We start from the raw sequence: 18,144 nt of genomic DNA on the forward strand, positions 1-18,144 counted from the left end.
TCATAGGTTACTAATGAAGTTCACAGGTTATGTACCCTGAATTAGAATAAGAGAAGATAAATTTTTGTTTTCCGATCAATTCTTACTATAATCCCCATTTTAAAGATGCGTATAACAACTGAGATCAGATTGAGAGTTTTGAACTCTGGGGACATGGAGAGAGAAGGAAAAATCAGAAATACAAGGAAAAATCAAGTAAAAGCAATACATAATAAAAGCTTAGCCTCATTTTGCTGAGAACAGACCATAAATTCCCACTTTGGGTCAGTAGGCCCATCAAAAATAATCTTACATTTAGCTGATCAATAAATGATGAAATAAATACTTGTAAAAAGGTGTATTTTAAGATTTATTGAGACCTCAGTTCATTTTACAACTATAAAATGAAGGGTTTGAGTCAGAGCATGCTGAGATTCACCCTATTGTTAAAAATTTGACAGAATCTTGTATAATGTAATATGTTCATGATGTACAAGGTATCAAATTTGAGATAAGTGGGTTATAAAAAATGTAGATTATAAATATCCAGATGTGATTTTTAAATTTTGACACAAGCCTGTATGTGGCTCCATTTCTGTCTGCAAACTGCCAATTTTATTTGGCATATTCCCAAGCCTTTATAATAAAAACTATAAATCTGAAAAATAAAAATTCAATTTACTTGAGACCAAAATTCTGGATATTCAGATGTATGGGTTTTTAATATAAGCTTTCAAGATTTTTTGAGTATGTTGAAGTTGTAGAAGTAGAAACTAAAATATTTTAATCTCTAATAAGAAGAAATAGTATAAAATACCAAGTAGTCAGAAATACATAGTATTTTAAGAGGAATAATATTAAAGTTTAAGTAGTAACATTCAAAGAGTCAGGGACAGGCATTTTTTCAAGATTTCATGATGCTCAAAATGAAAACATAAAAACAAAACAAAAAAGACTACTTGGAATAAGTTGACAATGTTTCCTTCAAGATTAATCATAGTTTAGAACAGGTCAAATACATCCATTTATTGGAGAAGTTCTGCAATCAAAACTTTTAATAACTGACAACTGTCCTGGTGTCCTGAGTCACCTCAGTCCCTGAGAGGAATGATCTCTCCTTCTCACTAAATCACAACAGAATATGTGACAAGGCATATGATGTGTTAGTGGCCACATGCTGACTGAGCAGCTGTACAAAATGAATTAAAACCAAATTGCAAAAACATCTAAAACTGCAAACTTTTTAGGATGTTAAATGAAAATGAAAAGATGTTTACATGTATTACACAATCAAATGAAGTAGTGGTTTGAACATATTTAAAATTAACATTTTGTAAGTTATCTTTGAATGATATGTTTCATTATGAGCATATTGGAATATATAGATTCTTAATAGCCAGAAATTTACCCAAAAAGTGTGAAAATTTGTGATAGCAGCATGAATAAAAATGTTGTAAAGCATTTAACAGAATATGAATATTGAATTACTCAGTAAGAGTTAAATAATATCCAGGCTTCAAATTTTATTATAGAAGGGAATCAAATGATATTAAGGGATATTAGTGGTATAAATTCTAAATATTAATAATATGCATAATTCTTTGATATCTATAGCAATGATCAATTTACTACCTCTTAATGCCAAATTTACCCTTCAATACATGCTCTGTGATAATGAACAGAATTCCTTTAAAAATTTCTCTTTTACCGTGAGCACAATGTTAATTAAGCTTTCTATAACCAGTAGAGGTTATAGAGGGACACTGCAAGAGAAAGGAATTCTCTTGCATTTCCAGAGGTATACTTTTGGTATATAGTATGGATGTTAGAAATGTTCCAGTTACATGAGTGATCTCTTGGTACCCTTGCAACCTTGGCTTAGGGTAGTGATCACGATGCTGCAGCTATCTCAACATATACACTGTATGCTGTAAGACTTCAACTAACACCAGAGCCCCACATTTCTCTGATCACCTATCCCAAGGCCCCGGAGGTCTGTTTCCCAAGGCTCTCCTGATGCTGCAGCCCTATCAATGTAATGGACTTCCCAATAGAGATACCATGCCTTCTAGGCTTCCTCTTCATGCTGCTGCCCTCACTCTCCCTGAACACCCCTGTACCTGGCCACACTGGTTGTGGCTCACCTGTGCCCCTTCTGTATCCTGGAGGATTGCTTCCTGCTTGCCCCCAAACTATGGATGAGGCCAGGCAAACCAGTGAACTTCTCTACAGATATCGGAATCCTAGCCCAGGAGTTGCCCACCCTCCTTAAGTATGTTCTTCTCTAAATCATCTTCCCTCAATTCTAAGATGTCACATTTCTCATAACTCATAATCACTTGTATCTTAATCATTCTCACATTAAACTTTCTCTGATCCCACCACTTTGTAGTTTATGTCTCCTGATTTGACTCAGATTGCTACAAAATTGGTATCAGGAGTGGTCCCAGAAGACAGGCCTTTAGAGACAGGATTTGGGAGTTAGTTTTGTCCTTGAGCTTGATTATAATGCACACTCTTTCCCAATGAGAAATGGAATGCTAGCGACCCATGGCCTGCAGTGGAATCACAACTGTAACCTGTGGTTGAGTGGGATAAAATATCTAGTGAAACATGGGGAGCTCATGTGGCTGCTGTGCTGGACTATTTTGCTAGTAATGATGATATAAGGACCATAATGTAGTACAAATTCTTTTGAGTGGAAGTAGCTTGCCCTCTGTTTTCTGAAAAGATGAGCCTTTTGTGCTTAAAAAATACAGTGATAGCCTCATTTGTAGAAGATGCTTTGGAAGGTCATGCTCATTTTACTCAGGGCCCACTACAATCACCCCCTGATGCCACTAGACACATAACTAATGGTCCCACATCAGCATGCTCTAGGGCATTAGATATGCCTATAACCCAGGAGGAAATAATTTACAGATAGAACGACTGCAAGAATTTCCTAATATATTTTGGCAGAAAACTGAATGTGTATGGGGATGGATATTATGGGTGTTAGACCATAGAAGGAATAATAAAACAAGTAGATAGAGCTAAATTAATTGATATGGGTGCTATTTCTAGAAATTTTAGATTTAATATCATATACATTATTTTAAAAAATATTTCTGAATTGTTTTCTTTTATTCCTGAGACTTCAGTTACAATGTTAGAATATTTTCCTCCTCCACTTATTCTTTATTTTCCCTAACCATTTGCTGTGTTCCAGTTAGAATATTTACTACTGAGTTATTTGAGCTCACTAATCTGTTCTATCTTGTCCAACTTACTATTAAATCTCTATTGAATTCTCAATTTCTATTAGTTTTCAGAATTCTAAATTTTCTATTTGATTTTATGCAGATGATAGTTTTCTAAGGTAACTATCATACATATGACTTTGACATATTTTGTATTTAAATCAATTGCTAATAATCTCAATAACTTTATTATCTTTAGGCCTGTTTTTATTATTTTTCTTTTCTCTTTTAACTATGGCTATCTTAACATGGAACATTGACTATGAAAAATTTAAGAGGCTTTGGATGATATTTTTTTTTTTTCCAAAAAAAGCTTCACCCTATTCTTTTACAGACAGGTATGGTAAGGTCATATTAAAGTAACTTGTTTAAAACTGTGTTGCAAGTTTGTTTTTATTACAAAGTTTATCTACTCAGGTCTCATCTCCATTATTAGGATGTACTCTTCCAGAATCACAAGTGAAGGTATGGGGTACCCTAATTTTGTCATAGACTTCAATTTTTATCTCCTCAGAATGGTGAAACTGCCTCTTACCCTGAATATGTTTTGGAGATAAATCACTGAATTGAAGGCTAATTTCTCTAAGTCTCTCTTCTCATTGGTATCTTAGCTCCTAAATTTTTAACTTTCTTATCACTCTAGTCTCAACTTTTTCCCAGTACTGTATAATAATAAAAATAAAATCTGCTGGGATGCCTGGGTGGCTCAGTGGTTGAGTATCTGCCTTTGGCTCAGAGCATGATCCCAGAGTCTCGAGATGGAGTCCCGCATAGGGCTCCCTGCACAGAGCCTGCTTTTCTTTCTGCCTATGTCTCTGTCTTTCTCTCTGTGTGTCTCTCATGAATAAATAAATAAAATCTTAAAAAAATAAAAAGTAATAAAAATAAGTAAAATAAAATCTGCCACCTTCTCACATTCTTGACAGATTGTTGGATTATTGGCTTTTGTTCAGTATCACTCGGTGGCAAATGCCTTGAAGGGGAAAATGCCTTCATGATTTTTGGTTCAACTGTCTGTAGTTCCTTTTGTTCTGGAATTCTACCTTCAAGTTATGACTGCCTTGGAAGACCTTTAATTTTTTCAAAAGTTTAAAAAAATTTTGTTTGCACCAGATTTGGTTTTGTTGTTGTTGTTCTAGGTTGGAATGTTCACCTCCCATAAGCTACCCCGCCATATATAAAAGCAGAAATCCCTTTGTCTTTTTATTTATATATATTTTCTAGCTAAACCCCATGAGAGTAGACATAATATCTATACTTTTTACTTTTTTAATATGAAGTATCTTGGCACTCTGTAACAGAATTTCATTATACCTATCAGAGAGGGCAAAAGTAGACAAAAGAAAGAAAATAGAACATTGATCTAATGCTCCTAGATACAATAGTGGCTTTGTATGTAGTAGTATCCTGGGAGTGGGCAGAAGTGATAATTAGAAACTTTTTAATTGTCCAGGTGTGTTGCTAAGAATGTTGCCCACTAGGAATCATAAAAATCATTTTCTGAGGGTCTCTGTACCAGGAACATCTGTTCTTCTAAACAACTGTTAAGAAAGATCTGATGCTATGAATATTGTACTTCTCATAATTGATTGTGTTTATTTCTGATTTGGCTACTCAGGAATTCAGAAATAAACAACAGCCTATCTTTAGTTATTCAGTTGTGCTTCTTGGGATCTGCAATTAGCTTTACTTTTGCTTTCCTATTTTTTTCTCTTTCCTAATACACCCACACCCACATCCCCTCCACATGACTAAATATATATAAAATATATATATATTCAAAAAAATTTTATATATTCAAAAATTTGAAACAATATACCAAATATATATATGTTGTTTCAAAAATTGAAACAGTATTGAAACATATTGAAATATATATAGTTTCAAATATTTCTTTTGATATGAAGAAGAAAAAATATTCATATATACATGATTTGAAAATCAAACGCAATGAGAATAAGGGCCTATATCTCCTCCTGACCTACATCCTTTATTTTTTTTTTAATTTCTTTTACATCCTTTTATAAACCACAGACATAATTTACATAAGATAGCTTCAGTAAGTAGTAAAGATCCAGGTATAATGGCCTGAACAAGTAAAGAATTTACTGTTTCACATCACAAGTAGCCCAGAGTTGGTGAAGTGTCATAGTTGTGTTTCGTGGTGTTTCTATATTGTCAAGGCTCAGTTCAGTATTTTCCAATTCTTCTGGCTTTCTTCTCCTTAATTCATGATGCCTACACATCTCTCACCCATGTATATGCTCAATGATACCAAAAGACCGGAAAGCAGTGTCTTCTAATACTAGAGAAAAAGTACTTCCTCATGAGCAAAGCAGAATACTTCCCTTTACATTTCATTATTTAGGGCAGTCAGATTTTTATGCCTCAACAGATTGACTAATTTGTTTATTTTTATTCTTTAAAAGATATTATTTTTATTTATTAATGAGAGAGAGAGATCGCGCAGCAGAGACACAGGCAGAGGGAGAAGCAGACTCCATGCAGGGAGCCAATGTGGGACTCAATCCCGGTTCTCCAGGATCAGGCCCTGGGCTGAAGGCAGGCGCTAAACCACTGCGCCACCCAGGCTGACCGACTAATTGGTTTAGATGAATAATTATTCATCGCTTACTACTGGGAAAGGCACTCATGAAATATATCACTGTATAATACATTTAAAAATATCAAGGCTCTAGATTCTAGATAAAAGGAAACAGTGATAATTGATTCGGAAAAAACAAACACGCAAACATAGCTGTGTCTGCCTGATTCCTCTAATAATATCTCATGGCTTTTAGAGTGAAAACCTCAGTTATCATTAATTCATTCAACAAAAATTGACTGAGCATATAATTTGTCTCAGCTATAATTCTAGAAAATGGCACATAGAGCAGTTGACAAGAGAGGTAACATCTCAGGTATAATGGAGCTTACTATCCAGTGGAGAAGACAGAAAAAAGAAAATAAAAAGTTGGCTACTGGGTAATATCTTAGATTATCATAAAGATTAAGGAGAAAAAAATTAAAAAGCATCAATGTGTATATAACAGAAATAAGCTTGTTCTATAGGGTAACCAGAGAAGTCACTGAGATGGAATGATCTGATTAGAATTTTGTGGAAAAAAAAAATAGTAAGCAAGTGGAGATATTTTGAGAAGCAAAACAGAGAGAACAAGTGCAAAGTTCTGAAGCAAGAGCGTTCCTACTCTTTGAGGAACCCTGAAGTCAGTATGGTTGAAATGAAACAGACACGAAAGAGGGAAAGGTCAAAGGGCTTTAAAATCTATTTTAAGAGAGTTGGTTTTTATATTTTTTCAAGATTTTTAAAAATTTATTCAGGAGAGACACAGAGACAGAGACAGAGACATAGGCAGAGGGCGAAGCAGGCTCCCCAAGAGGAGCCTGACGTGAGACTCAATCCCGGATCCTGGGATCATGCCCTCAGCCAAAGCCAAAGGCAGATACTCGACCTCTGAGCCACGTAGGCATCGTGAGAGTAGTTTTTTTTTTTTTTTTTTTTTTTTTTTTTTTTTTTTTTTTTTTGAGAGTAGGTTTTTAATAGGAATGTGATGAATAGCCTATGGAGAGTTTCGGGTAGGTAAAACACAAAATATTGGGAATTTTAATAGAATCATTTTGGCTGCTATGTCAGAATAGATTGAATGAAGGCAAGGACAAAAATAGGGAGACCAGTCAAAAAGCTATTCCAACAATATAGGTGAGTGAATGGTGGCTTAGACTCAGGTGGCTGCAGAGAAAAAGTGGGAAGTGGTCAGATTCTGTGAAAATATTTTGAAAGTAAACCCAGAGGCCTTGCTGATGGTTGGGTGTGGGAATGTGGCCTGTGGACAGGGGTGGGAAGATAAAGATTACACAAAACTTTTCAGCCTGAGGGATTGTTTTTCAAATTCAGTATGATTTCCTTACCATTTCTAACTTTATAAAATTCTAGATAAGGTTTCTTTTTCTTTTTCTTTTTTTCTTTTTTTTTAAAGGTTTCTTTTTCATCTATAGATTTGACCTACCCTTCTTCTGCATTTCCTAAAATCCTGCTAGTCTCTCCATTATTTCACGATCATATTTTTATTTAATTTGAGAGAGGAAGAGGAAGAGAGAGGACTCCCCACTGAGCTTGGAGCCTGATTGGGGGGGGGATCCCAGGACCCTGAGATCTTGACCTTAGCCAAAGGCATATGCTTAACCAACTGAGCCACCCAGGTGCCCCTCACGATTATATTCTAAATTGTTTTTTTTTTTTTTTTGGTCTTACCCATCCACTCCCACTTTAAAAATCTGTACTCCTTGACAGCAGAAACATTATCTTCTGCATCTTTCAATTATGTAAATTGTTTTTCCCCTTGGGTGCCAGGCTAGGCATTGGGACTATAGATATATATAATTCAACATGATCCTACTTCTGTGAAGTGTGTTCATTTGTGTATAAATGCCAGGTTTTGATGTTCAATATGTATTCATTGAATTGGGATACAGTGCAATGTTTTCATAAAAACATTTTTCATTGTTATTTACACTGTTTTTTAATACTGATAAAAATATCTTCCTTCAACACGAATATTATAAAATGCTACACCTGTAACTGTATCCCATGGGAAGGAACATACAAGGTTGCTATTTGCTTTCCTAAAGCTCATAAAAAGAATTTCAAACTGCTGGGATATATCTTAGTGACCCTGGTAAGTGATTGGCAGTGTACTATGAGGCCATTTTCGAAGCTTTTCAACAAAAAAGAGGCAACAGTATCGTTCAAAGCCTCCAGGCTCTGTTTGTTCCTTGGTATTTGGGTTTCAAGGTGACTATTTTATACTTGCAAAGGTAGTTTTCAGTGCAGAGGGAAAAGTATGTTTTGTAGATTAATGTACATAACTAAGTTGAGGATATTTGTGTTCAAGAAAATTTATTCCAGTTTAATTGCAATCTATATAAATATTTTGCCTCGGTAAAAAGGGGAGACAAAGAATGACAATTCCAAAATATTGCATAAAATATTTTTATACTTCCTGGGATTGGGCAATATACCCCAATTAAGACAACATTCAAAATGCCCAGCTGACTTCAAAATACAGTTTAGCTACTTATCTAATATATAACCTTGGCAAATAAGTGCTCCAAACCATTTCCTTGCCTATAAAAAGAGTTTTAAATAAAATGCCTTCCTCATAGGCTGAATTATACATTGAATTGTGTCCTCCAAAAAGATGTATTTGAGTCCTAACTCCTGAGGCCTGAGAATGTAACCTCCACAGAAAACGGATCTGTCCAGATGTAATCAATTAAGATACAGTCATTAGGGCAGATCCTAATCCAATCTGACTTGAGCCAAGGTAGCTGAGGATTGCTAAGGACGCCAGAAACCAAAGGAAAGGCAAGAAACAGGTTCTTTCCTAAGAGCCTTCAAGAGACCATTCCTCTGTCTATACCTTGATATCAGAGTTGTGGCATCCAGAACCGTGAGAGAATAAATTTGTTGTTTTAAGCTACCTCTTAGGAAACTTAGGAAACAAGATGGTATGGCTTCTTGAACAAGCTTTTATATCTGAAGGACTCAGAATAGAACTGGGCACATTCTCAGTGGCTCATGAGTTCGGGCTTTGCTCAGGGCGTGATCCCAGGGTTCGAGGATCAAGTTCCACATCGGGCTCCCTCTGATGAGACTGCTTCTCCCTCTGCCTATATCTCTGCCTCCCTGTCTCTCATGAATAAATAAAATCTTAAAAAAAGAATTTTTCTAATTGTTTTCCATTTATGTTACTGAAAATAGTAAATATACTCATATGCTTTTTAAGATATTACATTCACTTTATCAAATTATCATATGCAAAAAGAATTCTTTAAAATACTTGCTTCATTCATCTTTTATTGTTTATATTAATTCCAGTAGAGTTAACATATGATGTTGTATTAGTTTAAGTTGTACAATATAGTGATTCAACAATTCTATAAATTACTCAGAGCTCCTCATGATAACTGTATCTTTAATCCCCTTCATTTATTTCACCCGTTCCCCCCACCCATCTCAACTCTGGTAACCATCAATTTGTTTTCCATAGTTAAGAGTCTGTGTTTTGCTTCTCTCTCTTTTTTCCTGTGTTAGTTTGTTGCTTTGTTTTTTAAATTTCAATACAAGTAAAAACCTATGGTATTTGTCTTTAGTTTAGCAGTGCAACAGTTGGATAGTAGGGCAGTTCTATTTTTAACTTCTTGAGGAACCTCCATACTATTTTCCACCAGTTGGCATTCCCACCAACTGTGTAAGAAGGTTCCTTTTTCTCCAATCCTCAGGAACACCTGCTTCTTGTGCTTTTTATTTTAGCCATTCCAACAGGCATGAGGTGATAGTTCATTGTAGTTTTGATTTGCCCTGATGTTGAGCATCTTTTCATGTATCTGTTGGCCATCTGGATGTCTTGTTTGGAAAAATATCTTTTCATGCCTTCTGTTCTGCCTATTTTTAATTGGATTATTTCAGTTTTGGATGTAGAGTTGGAGAGGTTCTTTATATATTTTGGATACTAACCCTTTCTTGTATGTCATTTGCAGATATCTTCTCCCATTCTGCAGGCTGCCTTTTTGTTTTGTTGTTTCCTTTGCTGTGCAAAGCTTTTAACTTAATCCTAATAGTTTATTCTTGTTTTTGTTTCCCTTGCCTCAGGAGACATATCTAGAAAAATGTTGCTACAGCCCATGTCAGAAAAATTACTGACTTGCTTTCTTTTAGGATTTTTATAGTTCCAGGTATCACGTTTCTCTTCAATCCATTTTGACTATTTTCATATATGGTATGAGACAGTGGTTCAGTTTCATTCTTTTGCAGGTAGCTGTCCAGTTTTCTCAACACCATTTCTTGAAGAGACTGCCTTTTCCCCATTGCATATTTTTGCCTCCTTTGTCAAAGATTAGTTGACCATATGTGAGTTTATTTCTGGGCTATTTTGTTCCATTGATATGTGTTTATTTTGTGCCTATACCATACTGCTTTGATTACTACAGATTTGTAGTGTATCTTGAAATCCGGGATTGTAATATACCCAGTTTTGTTCTTCAAGATGGTTTTTGCTATTCAGGGTCTTTGACCATACAAATTTTAGATTTTTTTTTTTTTGTTCTGGTTCTGTGGAAAATGCTGTTGGTATTTTGATAGGGATTCCATTAAACTGTAAATTGCTTTGGGTATGATGGATAATTTAACATTTATTTTTCCAATCCATGAACATGGAATTTCTTTGCGTTGTCTTCAATTTATTTCATCAATGTTTTGTAGTTTTCAGAGTACCAGTCTTTTATTTCTTTGGTTAGATTTATTCCTAGGTATCTTACTATTTTTGGTGCAATAGTAAAGGGGTTATTTTCTTAATTTCTCCTTATGCCACTTCATTATTAGGGTATAGAAATGCAACAGATTTCTGAAAACTAATTTTGTATCCTGTGACTTTAACTGAATACATTTATCAGTTTGGTAGTTTTTTGGTGGAATCCTTCAGGTTTTTCTCTATAGAGTATCATATCATCTGCAAATAGTGAAAGTTTCGCTTCTTTATTACCAATTCAAATGCCTTTTCTTTTATTATCTGATTGCTGTGGCTACAACTTCCAGAACTACACTGAATAAAACTGGTGAGAGTGGACATCTTTGTCTTGTTCCTGATCTCAGGGAGAAAGCGCTCAGCTTGTCACCACGGAGTATGATGTTAACTAAGGGTTCTTCATATGTGGGCTTTATTATGTTCCATTCACCTGGTTTTTATCAAGAAACCTATTAAATTTTAACATTCTATGATAGAGAATAAATATAGCATTTTAAAATGTTATGAAAAATCAATTCTAAAGATCAAGATTTCCTTTGGCTTGAAACCGGCAATGTAAAAGATATTCAATTATTAGTTTAGGTTATTCATCTTTTTAAGTAAATACTAATTTATTACCAATGCTCAAATGGACACATTGGTAAAAAAAAAAATACTATTTTGTTTCATGTGATAGCAGTAACTTCTAAAGATTTCTCACTTCATGACATGTGTATTGATATTCTAACTTTCTCTTTTAATGACATCCCTAGTAGAAAACAGACATATTCTCTAAACAGTTGTTAAGAAATAGAACATTTTTATTTATTTTTTTATTTTTAAAAGATTTTACTTATTCATGAGAGAGAGAGAGAGAAAGAGAGAGACAGAGACATAAGCAGAAGGAGAAGCAGGCTCCATGCAGGACTCAATCCTGTGACTCCAGGATCATGACCTGAGCCAAAGGCAATGCTTAACCACTGAGCCACCGAGGCGTCCCAGAAATAGAAAATTTTTAAAAGAAAAAGTAGAAGAAGAGAAAAAAGAAAAATAGGCAGGAGAAGAATTAGAAGCAAGAAGAAAAGAAAAAGAGCAAACAAAAGGAGCTTTCAGCACAAGACATTAGGTAGTAAGGACAATTCTTTGAAAACATCCATCATTATTCCATTAATGTGAGAAATGGAGAAAATTACTAAATGGCATGCTGTGTACCTTGGAAAATTTCCAAGACAGATGAAAAATCTAGGACTTGATTTTAATATATTAGTGAAGTATGAGCTTCTATAATGTACACAGAAGCATAGGTTGCTTGGTTACTTCCACAGAAGCCTCACGAAATACTCATAATGAATGGAATACAAGGAGTACTGACCTCCACAAGGAGAGGCACAGGTCATTTATCTTTACATCTGTCTCAGAACCCAACGGAAAATTGTTGTTCAAAAGTATTTTCTTTTTTTTTTTTTTTCAAAAGTATTTTCAAAATAGTAATTCAACAGAAACCGTACGCTGACTTTATGGCTCTACTAATTCAAAGATGATCCTTTAAGATGTAGATTTGAACAGTTTGCCTTTGCTTATTAACCATACCAGTAAACTTCTTTTTAACTCTGAGAAAATCAGTCCCAAGCATCAGTTTATTTTTTTTTTCTTTTTTAAGACTTATTTATTTATTCATAAGAGACACAACAAGAAAAAGGCAGAGACACAGGCAGAGGGAGAAGCTGGGATGTGGAATCCAGATCGCAGGATCACATACTGAGCCAAAGGCAGAAACTCAACCACTGAGGCACCCAGTGTCCCCCAAACATCAGTTTCAAAGAGAGGTAAATCAAATTATAAAACAAATTTAAAAATAGGTCAACTTTCTAGGCTTACCTTAAAACAAATATTTAATCAAAAAGATACTTGGAGATATCTAAACACAGAGCAAAGCAACATAAATCTTTAATTACATTTAATAAAAATTGCTTAATAATTTTAGGCTGAGAATATTACTCAGCCATTAGAAACGACAAATACCCACCATTTGCTTCGACGTGAATGGAACTGGAGGGTATTATGCTGAGTGAAGTAAGTCAATCGGAGAAGGACAAACATTTTATGGTCTCATTCATTTGGGGAATATAAAAAATAGTGAAAGGGAATAAAGGGGAAAGGAGAAAAAAATGAGTGGGAAATATCAGAAAGGGAGAACAGAACATGAGAGACTCGTAACTCTGGGAAACAAACTAGGGGTGGTGGAAGGGGAGGTGGGCAGGGGGTGGGGAGGACTAGGTGATGGGCACTGAGGGCGGCACTTGATGTGCTGAGCACTGGGTGTTATTCTGTATGTTGGCAAACTGAACACCAATAAAAAATAAATTTATGGGCAGCCCGGGTGGCTCAGCGGTTTAGCGCCACCTTCAGCCCAGGACCGGATCCTGGAGACCCAGGATCAAGTCCCACATCCGGCTCCCTGCATGGAGCCTGCTTCTCCCTCTACCTGTGTCTGTCTGTCTGTCTCTCTCTTTCTCTGTGTGTCTCTCATGAATAAATAAATAAAATCTTTAAAAAAATAATAAAATAAATTTATATTAAAAAGTAGAAGAAAAATAAACAAAGGGAGCATACAAACCAAAAATGTATGTTTCTGAGAAAATATGTTTCTGAGATTTGTTAAAAAAAAAAGAGTACTTGTTTCTTATGTTTTATGGTCAGTCTTGTCTAAAAGTAGTTCAGTAATTTCTTTTCACAATAAAAATCCCTCTAATAATACTTCTTCATACTTTATTAATTTAGCCATCAGAATGAAAAAAATTGAGTCATAAAAGTCTCTTTTACAAAATGAGGAAGTTGGACGAGAAGATCTCAACAATCAAGAGTTAAATGATTATGATTCCATAATTAAGTATGAGATATTAAGATAAATGCTCCTTCCAAACTTTATTTTTAGCCATGATAATAAGTACAGTGAACTTTTAGACATTAGGTAATACAGTGGCTATTGAGGAGCATGATATTTAAGTTCAATTTGTAACAGCTAGATGCTAATTTCCTAATATAGTCCTCCTTAAAAGAAAAATCACTGTGTCCATATGATGTATCTTTAAATTATAACAGGAATCTGCAGTGAGCATGTGATTTTCAAAAGTGCACTGATCTGTGAAAGAACACACAAAATTAAATATTTATATATGGTCCTTAAATTTTTTCAGGTAATAGGAACAGCAGAGACTCATTACTACAAAATCCTATTAAGACATTATTCTTTTTTACAAAGAGGAAGAACACTCTCAAGTAGTTTTTCAAAGAGGTCAAACTTCCACATGTGCCTCATAATGGCTAGGTTGAAAATGCCAAGAGTCTGTATGAAACAAGAAAAAAGATGTATAGATTAGCCAGTAGGGAGAAGAAAAATGGATTTTCTTGAGATAATCAACAGTTCCACAAAATTTTAAATTTTTATTATCATGGATTAAAATGATAATCCTGTTATTTACAAGATGAAGCAATTTCTAAGTTTACCCAAGGTTATGCACCACAAAAGCACAGAAAAGAAAATGACCATTTGAGGAGGTAAGAAAACTGCAAGGTTTGTTGAAGTTCATGAACAGGAAGACTTTATTTAGAAATAAAGACATGATACATAATTCTAAAAATTGTGCTGCTGATTCTCAAACTGTAATCTTGGGTTCTAATTATTTTTTACAACAAAAACATTTATTCTCCAACCCAATGCTCCTATATTTAACCTCTTCTTTAAGATCAGTTCTGTTTTTAAAAATTTGCATCTTCCTTAGTTTTTGTTAGTTTAGCTAAAGGTTTGTCACTTTTACTGATCTTTTCAAAGAACCAATTATTGGTATCATCAATTCTCTGTTATTTTTCTATTCTCTATTTCATTTTTATCCACTGCAGTTTTTCTTTTTTTTAGTTTGCTAAGGTATAAATTTAGGTTATTGATTTGAGATCTTATATAAATGTAGGTGTATACTGGTACACCATGCTCCTTGAGAATTGTCTTCACTGCATCCTGTTAAGTTTTAAGGTGTCTTGTTTTTATTCATCTGCATTTTGTTTTATTTTGTCACCAAAAAGTATATTTTGATTTATCAATTATTTTTATTTATGCTATTTATTCCTTCCTTTAGAATTTTAATAGACTTGTGTGTATGCATACATGTATGTGAACAAGTTATCGCATAATTTCTATTTACAATTTTTAATTATAAAGTACAGTTGACACATAGTATTAGTTTCATATGTACAACATATTGATTCAATAATTTATACATTAGGATATGTTCACCATGATTGGTATATTACAGTATTATTGACTATTCCTTTTTTTTTTAGTTCCCATGGCTTTTTTTGTAACTGGAAGTCTGTACCTCTTAATTTCCTTCACCCATCTGTAAGTATCTTCTAATTTCCCTTATTTCTTCATCAATTCTTAAGCATGTGTTGTTTAATTACCCTGCATTTGTGAATTTTCCAATTTTTCTTTTGTTACTGATTTTTAGCTTCATCCCACTTTATTTGAGAGGACACTTTCTCTGATTTCAGTCTTTTAAATTAACACTTGCTTCATGGCCTAAAATATGGTTTATCTTGAACAACATTCCATATGGATTTAAGAAGGATGTTCATTCTCCTGTTGTTGGCTATAGTGTTCCATAGGTCTACTGGGTCTAGATGGTTTAGTTTTATCTAAGTTTTCTATTTATTGACCTTCTGTCTAGATAATCTATTCATCATGGAAAGTAGACTATTACCTAGTATTATTGTAGAACTATTTCTCCGTTAAATGTTTCCTTCATATATTTCAGGACTGTGTTGTTTGGTGCATATGTTTTTAAGTGTTATGTCTTCTTGATGAGTTGACCCTTTTATCAAAAATAATATTCTTTTTGTCTCCTAATAGTTTTTTTTTTTTTACTTATAGTGTAAAGTTATTGTATTATATTAGTATACTACTCTAGCACTCTTTTGGTTGTTGTCTGCATAAAGTATCTTTTCCATCCATTCACTTCAACCTATTATATGGATCTAAAGTTGGTCTCTTTAAGATAGCTATAGTTGGGTAGTTTTTGAAATCCATTCTGCCAATCTCTGCCTTTTGAGAGAGAGTCTCTCTCTTACTACCTTCAAGATTCTATTTTTGTTTTGGTTTTCAGCAATATGATTTTAATGTGCTTCAGCATGGTTCTCTTTTGGCATGGATTTCACTGTAATTCTTACATGTATATATTCTTGTATTTTAAAAATTGGGGAAATGTTTGACCTTTATTTCTTCAAACATTCCTTCTGTCTCTTTTCCTCCTCTCTTTCAGAGATTCCCATGACACATATGCTGATCCTCTTGATGGTGCCACAGAGGTCCCAACGATTTTGTTCACACTTTTTTTTTTTTTTTTGGTCTCTTCCTCAGAATAATTTTAATTGTCCTATCATAAAATTTGCTTATTTTTCATTCTGCCTAATAAAATCTGTAGAATCTGTCTAGTGAATTGTTTTTCTTTTTTTACTTTTCATCTCTGTAAGTTGTATTTGATCCCTTTTCATAATTTCTCTTTATTAATATTCTCATTTTGTTCCAACATCAATTTCCTGGTCTCCTTTAGCTCTTTGAGCATATTTAAGATAGCTTATTTCATCTTTTGTAGAGTAAGTAAATTTTCTGAGCTTCTGTAGAGACAATTTCTGCTAACTTCATTCCTCTGAATCATACTTTTGTTTCTATGTATGTCCTCCAATTTTCTGCTGAAAGCTAAAAGTTAAATATTGTAATATGGTAACTCGGAAATCAGAGTCTCCTCTGTCCTCAGAGTTTATTTTTTGGGGGTTGTTGAAGACTGCAGTCATCCTCTTGTTCACTTTTCTAATCCTTTTTGCAAAGGTTGTATTCTTAAACATATGTGATCATAAAATTCTCTGTTCTTTTAAGCATCAGTTCAACTAGTGTTTTGGGAGAGATTTCCCTGAATGCTGGAAGCATGTTAAAGTTACCCTTTTCTTGTTTGAACATTCACTAGCCTGCTTTAAGCCTTTGAGACTGTTATCTGAAGATCTGACAAATTACTTTTGAAAATTTGTGCTTGTTTTTCAATATTTCTCTGGAGGAATGGAATTTTGAAATTCCACCATTTTGCTGATGCCAACTTTTCCATATTTAAACTTTTAATTCAGTAAAATGTAGTAGGTATTTTACAGGATAAGGTTTAGAATACAAAGATACATGGACCTGGCTCATTTATTAATATTAGATTATAGTTAAATACATAAGGCAGCCCTACAAATATGTAATTACACAAAAGTATGACAAATAGGTGAAAAGAAGGGAATGAAAAGTGATGACTGAGCAGACATCATTGCTACTGAAATTAGAACATTAATATTATGATACATCTGGAATTTAACTGTTTTTTTAGCATCAGATAATTTAGAAGAGAATTTTACTTAGTGGCAGAATATCCTACATTGGAATTGACCGTAATATCCCCTTTACAACCATTTAAAACATAATTTATGCCAGGGTTTGAGGGGAAAAGAGATGAGATTTCTCAACTTTAAGAGTTCTGCCTTGTCATCCAGTCTCAGTATGACGGATTTATCATAGAGCTAGATTTCTGTAGCTATTCCTCCTTCCCCAGAGAGTCTAGTTTATTCCATGAATATTGTCATAAAATATCACCATTCTTGATATATAATCTGAAATGCAAGTAGTTTTCCTTATTGAATTTACGGTTTAAAGACGTTTTCTTCTTTGTACTTTCCTGATTATGTACCCTTCTATCTGAACATCAACAACTGATTCTTTTCTTTATTTGAAAATTGACCTCATTACCTTAACCTTAGTCTTACCTGTACAATAAATCAAACTCCCCTCAGGCTCATAAAAAATTTTATGGAATTCTGGGATTTTTTTTTCTATTCATACATGACGGAGCAATGAATAGAATTTCCTGATCAGCTTCTTGAAATCAAATTTACATATTAGGGCTTATCTCCTATGAAATATCATTTATTGTTTTCAGACATCTACTTTTTGTTGCAGAATTTTCTGTAAATGTGAATAAATCATTCACAGTTCAAGTTGACAAAGACAGTATTATCATATAGTCACTTTACTCCCGAGAAAATTAGGCACTTCAAATTCCTGAGTCAACTGGAATCTAAAACTAAAAATCTAGATTTTCAACTAGTAATATCCTTTGAGCTTTGTAGCCTGCAACAGTCATGGAATATTGCTCCAATCAAAATGTCCCTAGCTGCCTTTGACAAGAAAAACAGAACCCAAAGTTAAATAATTTCATTGAAGAAAAACTGGTATCTTTCTCTTAGATTCTTGAATCTATTACAAGAAGATTAAAGCAAAATACTAAATTTGAGTTTAATATTTTAGGAAGGATTCTATGACTCTTCTATAACTCTCCTTTAGGAGACTGTATTTTCTTAATTCTTTGGAGAACATAGGGAAATACATTTGTTTAGTGACAAAGAAGAAAATGGATTTAAAACAAAAAAACTTTAAAAATAACTATTTGAGATATTAAAATCTATTTCTTAAGATAGATTAAACCATTATTTCTTATTTTTCCACAATATAGGCATTTTGGTTCATGCATTACATATCT

The 18,144-nt window shown here is 33.8% G+C and overlaps 1 protein-coding gene across 14 annotated transcripts in view; it reads right to left on the reverse strand.

Annotated features, from left to right (window-relative positions):
- Positions 1–18,144, reverse strand: part of LOC144287938 (uncharacterized) — a 388,349-nt gene that overhangs the window by 316,014 nt on the left and 54,191 nt on the right. For 3 of the 14 annotated variants that reach the window (XR_013355786.1, XR_013355792.1, XR_013355784.1), the window contains one exon: positions 13,693–13,871. The exons of the other annotated variants lie outside the window; for them this stretch is intronic. The gene's annotated coding sequence lies outside the window, so the exon portion shown is untranslated. Of the gene's footprint in view, positions 1–13,692; positions 13,872–18,144 lie in introns of those variants that run through there. 14 annotated transcript variants of the gene reach the window in all.

Source organism: Canis aureus, chromosome 17 (genome assembly GCF_053574225.1).
Source record: "Canis aureus isolate CA01 chromosome 17, VMU_Caureus_v.1.0, whole genome shotgun sequence".
NCBI classification, from domain to species: Eukaryota; Metazoa; Chordata; class Mammalia; order Carnivora; family Canidae; genus Canis; species Canis aureus.